Consider the following 11,063-nt stretch of genomic DNA (forward strand, 5'->3'; position numbering starts at 1 on the left):
ACCAACAAAAATCTGTTTAATATCTTTAGAGATACTTTTTAAAGACACGTATGCACTAAGAATGCAGACGATCTTTTACAGCTTAGTTAAAACAACCTCTTATGTCACAAACAGTGGCAGCACCGGGCCATGCTCAGGCAGGTGAAATAACTTCTTAAAAAGGCACATTTCAGAACATAAATTCAGTCTCTTTTAACACTGAACACCTACAGAATTGTTCTCTGCAGCTCCTAAAAATAGAGTTCTCTTTAAATTGCCTTTAGGGAAAAGGTGTAGGTATCAATCTCAGCATACTGCCATCAGTGCATCTTAATGTAAGCAATTTACTGCATTATTTGCCAGGAACCTTTCTCTCTATTATTTGATGGTTGAGGTTGTTTTTTTTTTCAGAGATGACAGTTTGCCATTTTTGCACTTTTTCATTTAAACACTACTGATCTTATACACTAACATACATTGCTCAAATCAAGTGGACTACAGATTATCTCCCTGCATATGAGTATAACAAGATCCTCATGCCTTGGTAAGAGGCTAGGGTAAAGATCTTCACTGCACTGCTATCTTGAGACAATTAATGCAGCTGATAATTTCATTGTGCATGCTCTAGGAAAGTACAGAATGTAGAACAATTTTGTAGCATCCCACTTCTTAGAGAACTTTGAAACCTTCAGGAATCCCTGAGAAAGCCAGGCAGATTTTGCAATGTTACTTTTAAAGCAGGGAAGGCTTACAAAGTACTGCATTAAGTCCCCTCCCAGTTTTTGGCAAGATTTCTGGTTCATCTTTAGGAGTCATGTCCACAGACTTGAGCCACTTGAGCAATATAAACACAAGGCTCTGCTTTTGCCTTCATTCTGGCAGCCCACATTCCCTGTCCACCTTTTCAAGTCCAGCTAAGGTTTAAAGAGTAACAGAATGCTGAACCCTGCCTTAACCCTCCCCTTCAGCATCTTTTTAGGTTGACATTTCATTGAAACACACACTTACCAGATGTTGTTCCACTATAACTGTAGTTACACTCTATATTCCAGCATACTTCTTTGAACTTGCTTTGCACAAGGCTGAAATGATCATTTCGGTGGGTGAACAAAGAAAGTAAAGAGAAAAGAGATGCCCGCCAGTGTGCTTATCCCCATGTCTTCCTTCCTGGCCATGCTGCCTGAGGCAACTGAAATACAACTGATACTAAGTATAAAAGTTTCTCTAGAACAGCAAGTTCCAGGTAATAAATCATTATCTGAGTAGTGAAGAGCATAAGACAGTAAGATGATAGGTCCCTTTGTGTCCTTTATATCTACTATTTGTCTCAAAGCAAGATCAATTACTGTACTTTGAAACAGCTATGATCTTAAGGTAAGGCTTGAAAAGGGCACAATGGCACTCACACATTCTTAGCAATTCTCTGCTCAAGTAATCTCCCATCTCTCAACTCTGCAAAGAGTGCATTGCACATCAAACTGCATTGCACTGTTATAGATCACTTATACTATTTAAGTCTTCCACATAATAAAGGTGAATAGGTATGAAAAATTGCCTTCAATTGACTAGATAATTAAGCAGCAGGTGTTCTGTTTATATTGTGGTGTTCTGTGTCAGAAATTGTATAAACCTGTTGACTGACATCAATACTGACATTCAATCACTGAAAAGAGTTTTTATAAAAGAGACTTGCCATTCATGAACTTGTCAGTTACTAGTTACTCAAGTAACTAGCTATTGGAGTTACTAGCTATTCAAGACACTGACGAATAAGAGCTGTACTCCAATAAGAGCTATACTCCAGAATGTCAAAATTGCTACCACCAGTAACATTCAGAGAGATTAGATGGCTCAGGTAAAAAAGCCACGATCTACAGAAAGCAAAATAAAACACAGAGGCTACATCTATAAGCTTAACAGCTGACACAAGTGAGTGCAATCTACAGGTCCCTTGACAAAATGCAGAACACACTGCAGAACATTTCCGCAGAGGTATGCCAATGCAGTGGAAATGAAGTGTGTTTAGGACCGATACTGATGCCATGCAAGACAACCAGTGGATTTAGGCTGCATTCAACCAATGATTTGATTACATCATTTAAGACACAGACGAGGACACGATGTACAGTTTATCTGTTCTCTGGAGGCTTGAAGTGTGAATGAGATCACTGATTACATCCAGACTAGAGCCACTGAGGCAGAATTGCAGCAAAAACATCTGTAAATTGAAAAGCTCCAGGCAAAAAGTGAAGTCTGAAACTGGGGTTCATCACCCCAAATCATATTTGGTAGGCAACTCCATTAGCCAGGCACATTATGCAGGCTGCTAGGTGACCACATGCATGTACTTAAAGAACAGGGCTTTACAAAGAGCGTTTTCATTGTGTTTTGATTTCCTGAATTTTGTAATACTTTATTTTCAAAGACTATGAATTCTTTAAAAAAGAAAGCTTTATATACAGGTATGCCTTTATATATCATAGACTTTGTGCAGGAAGGAATTATCATTAGTTCCATTAAATGATATGAAAAAGGAAGCATAGAAAACTGAACTGTTTACCCACTACAGCAGACATAGGGAGGATCAGAACCAGGTCATCTACTTTACAGACCAGGCCTCATTGCCCCTAGATGGAGAAACTGAAAAGGAACAGAAATAAAATGACTGCCTTACTACTGCAGCAAAGTAGTATAGTTATCTAAAGGCTCAGGAAGAGTACAGACCTGCTGCAATCAAAAAAAATTATTTTATCCCCGAGTTTCTTTCCACGTATGGATGCACAAACAAATAAGCACCTATTTACAATAAAAGCCTGACTTCACAGCTATAAAGCTAGACTGATAAACAGGAGGATCACACTTAGCAATTCGGTAACACTAGTGTCCAAATACTGCAAGCTTTAAGTTGCACCAGGAGAGGTTCAGTTTGGATATTAGAAAAAAACTGTTTTCAGAAAGAGTGGTAATGCATTGGAACTGGCTGCCCAGGGAGGTGGTGGAGTCACCATCCCTGTAAGTGTTTAGGAAATCGGTGGATGTGACGCTGAAAGACATAGTTAATGGGCATGGCAACGATGGGTTGATGGTTGGACTAGCTGATCTTAGTGGTCTTTTCAAAATTCAATGATTCTATTCCATTCTACTTGAGAGATACCTTCTATTCAGCGCAAAATATGAGTAAGATGTTATTTATAACACCTACCACCTGGAACGGTACACCAATAGGATTATGTTACTGACAGCAAAAATTTTTTTTTTCCCCACTCGCATTACTAATCACATAAAGGTTATTTAACTCAGTTAGTAGCAAAATAAAAGCAATCTAAATGACATACCACACTTTTTAAGTATGTGCATTCTTACAGTGCTTAAAGCAGCAAGACCTATAGTTCACTTGAATTTACCATTTTGTCCACCAAGCAATATGCATTACACCAGATGTACATGTTTCTGCATACAAAAGCAGAGCAATTTGGACAATTGATTTAATCAAGTTTAATCAGAATGGAATGGAACAACTTTCCTACAAGGACAGGCCAAAACAGCTGGGGCTGTTCAGCCTGGAGAAGAGCAGGCCTTGAGTGGACCTGACTGTGGCCTTTCAGTATCTAAAGTGGAGCTACAGGAAAGAAGGTGGCGGGGTCTGTAGTGACAGAACAAGGGGAAATGGTTCCAAGCTTAAAGAGGGTAGATTTAGGTTAGATATAAGGAAGAAGTCTTCTTTTATACTGAGGGCCATGAGGCACTGGAACAGGCTGCCCAGTGATGCAGTTGGTGCTCTGTCCCTGGAGACTTCCAAGGCGAGGCTGGATAAAGCCCTACGCAACCTGTCCTAGCTGTGGTGTCCCTCTTCATTGCAGGGGGATGGACTAGATGGTCTTCAGAAGTCCCTTCCAACTCTAAGCATTCTATGATTCTATGAGTCTATGAAAAACACAGTATACTGGGATTTGCAACCAAAGGAAACCAATGAATTGTTTTTCAGTAGTACAAAGCTCCTATTTGTTTCTAGTAATAAAACAGGAAACAAACAAACAAAAAAAAAAAAAAAAAAAGTTTTTTTTAGAGTTCTAACATAAATATTATTCCAAAATGTGTTACTGAACCACGTATGAGTTTTGCCTGTCCTTGACCTCAGGCACATACAAAACAATGCAGGAAATTCCATATTCCACTCAGGGAGAATAAAACGGTACTGTCTTTTTCCTTTTTTTCCCCATCACTTACTGCAGTGGCAGCTGCTTGAAATTCACGCAGTTAAAATCTTAAAATCAATGTCATGGTGTTAAATTACAATTGACAAAAAATCAAAAGGTGAAATATGTCTTCTATCAGTCTGATTTCATATACACCGTAATGTCTACATGCATTTACCCACAGACAACTGTGCAGAATATCAGTTCTGCCAGGATGTCAACTAGCGTCCTCTCAATGCTTCCACTCCTTAGGACGTCTACAGCTTAATCAACTGAGCACCGTGACTATAGTAAAAAATTAAGGTCATGCATGTAAATCCATTCAGGAACAATGATTTGCCAATGATTCAACTTCAGGACAAGTTGCTCAAACTGATATTTTTTTTTTTAAAGGTAACATTCTCTTTTTTTTTTCAGTCTCAGCTTAATCTGTTGGAGCATATGGGAAAACATTTATTTTTCTGAGAAGAATATATCTTATATTTCACCTTCTTCTGAGCCACTTTACCTCTTCTATCACAAACTGTGCTCTATTGAAAAATCCAAATGGCATTATGCATGTCTAATCTATCAGTTCTGTTTTTCTTTTTATACATTAGTCTAATTCTCTATTTTAAAAATGAAAACTGGAAGGCTATTTTGTACTCTGCAAAAATAGTCTGTAATAAATTTCTCCATAACCTGCAGCAATGGAGGGTATTCAGAAAAGCATTATTTGAGTAATTTCAGAGAATACACTTCTCAACATCTGCAGAATTATAGGGGTGCGGGTTCTTTTTGTCTTTTGTTTGTTTTCTTTTTAAATAACTTCTTATGCATTATTATTACTGCCTGCCTTAAAGTCAAATACAGAGTAAGACAAAGATTAATTTCTCACTCTCATTTGATAAAAATAATTAAAATTTTACTTGTTCTCACTTAAGGGAAGCCTATGCTTTTAAGAATGCTTAATAGATGTTGATATGTATGTGACATGAGGAAAAGTATAGTAGAAAAGTCTCACATCCCTTTTATATTTCAGCAAGCAGTTTTCCTTAAAACTTGGTAATATTCTTACGAGTCTATCAGAGACTATAATACCAAAAACCTCAATAGTGAGAGTTGATTGAGCCCTTAAGAATGACTGGGTTTCATTGAAAATAGAAATAAAAAAGAAAAATCACAGAAGAATTGTAACAGCTTCTAAAAAGTACATAATTTCTTTGAAGCAGTAAATACTTTGTAAGACAACTTCATATGCAATCAAACATTATCCTCACAAAGGGCCTAGTGGAGTCAATGGTGTGCCTTCTGAGGAGAGATGCTACCCAAGTTGGATATATGTAAACTATCTGACCTTCTGGAGGTAAAAGAAAAGCCCCTGGAATGTTAGTACAATTAGGAGATTTTGGTTTTGATTACAATCTCAAACCTCATAGGCCACTCAGTATTATTATTATTATTTTTTTATTGCATTTGATGAAGAAAATAAAAATATTAATCAACACTCTTACATTGAAAGCCATTACTGGATACAAAATAATTCAAAATACACAGATCAGATGTTGTGCCAGAAACTGATACAACATCTCAGCTGTAGTCGCATTTTACAGCGATAGACTTTAAAACAAAATAACAGAATATAATGCAAGTTTCAGAAAATTCTTAGGTAATCTGAAGGTAGTTCTAAATCTTGATCTCACAACTATGAATTATTTCCATCATAACTTAAATGGCAATGAGCATTATTTCAATACAAAAAAAATAACCAATTCTTAGTAATCACTTTGAAATTTCATGCTTTCTCTGACTAATCATATGTTCACCTCTTACATATACAAAATCTCTCTATTTGTACATTCATTTGTATCTTCACACAACACACTGCTTCACTGCCTTATTTCATTACACTGATATTTATGTCTGCATCCAGAAAAATGAATATAGATTAAAAAAAAAAAATCTCCTGGCTAATGATTTTTCAAATTTGTACTTAGCCTATTGTGTCTTTCATTATTCAGAGGCATTATAAAAACATGTGCATTAACAAACAAGAGTGCTTCAGCTCACTAACCGATGTTTAAAAAAAAAAAACCACAACTAAACCTCCAAATATTTCTGACTCCCTAAGAACTTCATACAATTTCTTTTTCCTACCTGTCTTTCCTATCACAAAACGTTCAAAATGAAGGAATGAACAAAAATCAAGCCTGCTGCTCGCAATATAAAAGATGATTACTGGGAAGAATTCGAAAGAAAAGGAATTTATTCAGACTGAAAGCATTAAAAGCAATTCGAACTTTCTGGATTACATCATTGGAAGCAGTATGTAATTTGTTCCAATTGATGTCATTTGCTCACATAAAGCCATTATTTTACAAAGCACCTTAGCATATTTATGCTTTCCTTCCTCTAAATGCTCAGATCAGACTCAATCACACCTGACATGTCAAACACAGGAGAAAAACAACAGAATAAAAATAAGTCTAACAAGTAAACTTTTGCCCAAATCCAAATAATATTAATATGTAAAATGCTGCTTCACATATATTTTAAAGCATCCTTTTGAACCCAAAAATGTGAAAAGAACTGTCCGCATTCTGTTCATACAATGACCTTGGATAACTCAGATCTGTTCTTGCGGGATTTGCAACTCTTTTCCTGAATGGATTCAAGATGAGGTAATGCCATTCAAAAGGGGCTGAGCAGTGAAATGTTACATGTAGAACTCAACTATCCTGGCCTCAGTTCTAAACTTGTAATTATATTTAACTGGGTCAGTGGAATTTCTTAGCTTCCACTACTTGCCTCTTTGCTTCCAGATTTTAAAAGAGTCAGGTTCATACGGACAATAAAATGATAGACAATATTTCAAAGTAACACTAAGAAAAAAGCAATGAACTGCAAAAAAAAAACAACAACACAGATACGTGCAAATGATACACGGGTCACAGCAATTACACTTTTGCTGCTCGCCTACAAGGCGGCTGGTAAGCTGCAGCGTGACACTGGCTGTGCTCCGCTCACTGCACTGGGGCAGGGGCAGGCCCTCATTGTTCCACTGCATCACTAAGACAGCCACCCAACTGCAAGCACTGTTTTTCAATACCAAGTCATATTCCTTCTTAGCAGTGCCTTAAACAACAGAACCCGTCTGAAACGTTGGATAATTGTTTGTTTAAAATTACCCTGAAGTCCATTAAAAAGAAGCTACTTCACTGTACGCTGTTAGAACTGAATGAAGTTGGGGAAAAAAAAATATGTTCTGTTTCATTTGATCTGGCGAAAAGGAAATCCAGCAGTTGAAACTCTCTAGAAACATAGTGGCATGGTCAATAGAACTGTTAAAATATCACATTTCTTTGCACATATTATGAAAAAAGTAAGTTATCTGTCCCAAGCAATTTACCCCAGAAATATATCATAATATATAAAACCCCAAAAAGAGAACTCTCAGTAAGCAGAACTTCAACAGGGCATAAGCTTGTGCCATGTCAGGCAAGATATCCATGAGCAAGTTGTACGGATATACAGATGCAGATACACAGGTAGATAGATATAAGTTCTCCACTCTGTTTTCTTTGCAGGAAATTCATCAGCTAAGCATTTGAAGGTTATGGAATGCAGCCTTAGAGCTTTAAAACAAGATTTCAATTTGTATTTGGTAAAGTTGTAGCATTGTTGCTATTATTATTATTATTATTATTTTAAATGCATACATCTTGTATTAAAAAAATACAGTAAAAAATGTCAATTTGAAAAAAAAAATAATTAAAAAGAGTAATAGGAGTAATTACATCTCTCCCTTACTTATCTCTGTCAGGCTGTGGTTAATATTTGTCTATTTAAAAAAATCCTTTTATAAAATGTAACTTTGAACCAGCATGCCTGACAATACTCTAAATCAGAAATGTAGCATAAATAACTGTATATACACAGCATTAAAAGGCACATACCTATAGTTTCAATCCTGCACTTTCTTCAATTAAAAAAAAAAAAAGAAAAAGAAAAAAAAAAAAAAAGAGATCATAGTAGAAAACTATAAAGTATGCAGAAGAATGACAGTATTGCATAGTCTCTCTAAAGTGCAGATGGTACTAAAGCAGATTTTAAGATGAAAATTAAACCTCGTTCACTCCTCCTGGCTTCTCTTCTGGGAATACACACACACACACCCCACAGCACCAAAGAGAAAGCAATATCAAACACATTCACAGTGTATAAGTTATTTGCAGCTTCTCACACTGGGCAATCTAAGTAAGAGAAACACTAAGTAAGAAACATGAGAGAGAAACAACTTAGAGCTTAGAAACTTTCTTTTCTGAACTGGGCATAAGTTGACAGCCCCAGTTACAATTAATACGTCTCCAGTTTCTTCTGCTATAATGAATTTGTGCAGCAGAACATCAGAATTAATCATTCTTCACATAATACAACTAGTGATACGTCAGAAGTTTCATAGACAAACACTGGTGTAAATATATTTAAAATAAGTTTCGTTTTAAAACTTCTGTCAGAAATCAGAAGTGAGTGGTTAGAGCCCTTTCCACTCCAAGGTTATATATCAAAAGTCAGCATGCCTTGGACATTTCCCCTTTCCAATTAAACTTGGACTTACCTTGCATAGTCAAAAACAGCTAGTGAAACTAAGCCGCTAGAAATCTCAGTTCTTTTGTCCGCTATCTCATCTCGATGCGCTTATTTTTCCATTCTGCTGCCATCTGCTGGCAGCACCCTTTTTCTACATGGCAGCAGGCTGTTCTGCTGTACTTACACTGTAACGATATGAACCTTATTTTCCATGTTTCTTGGCCAGACGATCAACTGCTGTTAAACTTCCAACTCTGACATTTTCAACATTAAGCGACTGTATTTAAGGATGGACAAGACTTTCTTGGCTCTGAAAAACTATGCTTCTAAAATGCTGTGCATGAAATATCTAATACACACAGTTAAAAAAATCCCTCTTTTTCACATCAAGATAGTAAGCATATTTTTAAGCACTTGTAGAACTCTCTGTATGCCCTAGCTGATCTCATCAAGTGCAATATTCTACCTTGAAGTTTATATGCAACCACTTCCTCGTGAGGTTTTGTTCATTTTCAGATGATAAAATTCACACGAGCAGTTAGGTGTTATCCTGAGACCTAAAAGCATAAGTAAAATCCAATGTAACTCCAGAAAAATAAGCTTAACAACTTGCACAGCATACAGTACTCTTAAGCTAACTAGTTTTTAATTAAGATTCCACATTAAGAAAGTAAAGTGTGTTCTAATCTACTGCATTACAAACATCGTGTTTATGCCTGAGCAATGAAAAAAGAAAAAAAAAAAGAAAAGAAAAAAAAAACAACAAAGAAAAATGCTTTTACAAAGGCAAAACACTTTGCAACACTACTTGTAGAAAACAACACTCTAATGAGAAAATTCAGCATTATTACACTGAAGAGTTATGAGGATGAGCCCCTGGACTACAGTTGTACTTAGCTCAGTAGTGATAGGAGGCAGCATTGTTGGTTTTCTAGAAGTTCCAAGGACAACTGTACACAGACAACACACACAAAAAAACTCCTCCTTAATGAAGGCAGCTTTTGTCTCTGTATGTGGAGAAACATTTTATATCTTACTACAGACATCAAGGCACTCTTTTTAATAGCCAATAGCAAGGTGTTCAATATATGCGGCACTGTCCCAAGGGCTACACTGACAGATCACTACAAGGAGCCTGTGTGTCTTTACTGAGCTGTCATTCTATCATTTTCAGGTACCACTCTATGGTAACAAGACCCAAGCTTTGCAAAGTTCTCAAACTACAAATGTACAGAACTGAACAGCCACACTGTGTGCTTGAAATTTTTCCATCAATTTTGAGGCACCTGACAAGCTCTTTCTTCATCACACTGATTTAGCTAAGAGAAATTTAGTTCTCGCATACTCTGAGTGGACCAGTGAGGCATCACTTTGGCTATAATTTTCCCCAGATAAAATTCACAAAAGCCTTTGTTACTGATTTTTTACCTTCTCATGCAAGAGAAATGAAGGATCCCCAGTAGAGTAGACCATAAAACATTGCACTGATAGAGCTTTACTCCAAACAGAACACATACGGTGATTTCTCCCAAAGCTGCATGAAACTGCACTGAGACATGTCTGCTGCCTCAGTACTGGACACAATGTTTCACTAAGAAGTCAGAAGGCTGTACAGCAAAGAGCCTTCAAAAGGCAAAAGGCCTTGTGAGTCACTAGGCTGATAGAAATTTTGCTGGTAAGGACCATCTCTGTTATCTGTGCTCTGACTAATCTGAAACTACAAGCTGGAAAACTACAAGAGTCTTCTAAGTGCAATTTATCTATCAGCATCAGTAAACATTTCAGTACAGTCCTACATCCTACAAAACCTGCATGCACAAAAATATCTATGCTCACATATGCGTGTTTACCTATGTAGGGCATACTGAAATACCTTTGCTCAAGACAATAGCAAAATTTATCCTATAGGAGAAAGTAGGAACAACTGATGGCTAAGGACAGGAGCTCCATACTGGAAAAGCCAAATAAAAATCTATAAGATAAGGAAGGAAGAATTTTGGTGGAGCTTTGAGGTACTTCAACAACAGGAGCTACAAATACAGTTTTCAAGAGAACTTCAACAGAAGCAAGATTTGAACAATCTGCTCTTTGGAAAGTTGATGTAGAAATGTCCATTTTTTTTCATGTACAGGAGCTGGAGTAGAACCAAGCAGAGGAAGTAAAGTTCAGATACAGCAGTTAAAGAGGAACTTAGCACTGAACATGTAACAGATCCTTCATTACATCCACACAGGTATATTACTGGATTTCAGAGAAAGGAATCTGAAGAGAGAACACTGACTGTTCCATCTCCTTGAACATTTGTGCACTCCTGCAAAC

At 36.7% G+C, this 11,063-nt stretch overlaps 1 long non-coding RNA gene across 1 annotated transcript in view; it reads right to left on the minus strand.

The window, feature by feature from the left end:
• The window catches only part of LOC146762491 (uncharacterized), a 195,860-nt gene extending 187,048 nt beyond the window's left edge, over nucleotides 1-8,812 (minus strand). The window contains exon 1 of the long non-coding RNA XR_014936693.1: nucleotides 8,773-8,812. This is a non-coding gene — a long non-coding RNA (uncharacterized LOC146762491). The remainder of the gene's footprint in view (nucleotides 1-8,772) is intronic.
• Nucleotides 8,813-11,063: the final 2,251 nt, after the last annotated feature.

This window comes from Coturnix japonica, chromosome 1 (assembly GCF_054131305.1).
Source record: "Coturnix japonica strain WE chromosome 1, WE-NBRP24, whole genome shotgun sequence".
In the NCBI taxonomy this organism is placed as follows: Eukaryota; Metazoa; Chordata; class Aves; order Galliformes; family Phasianidae; genus Coturnix; species Coturnix japonica.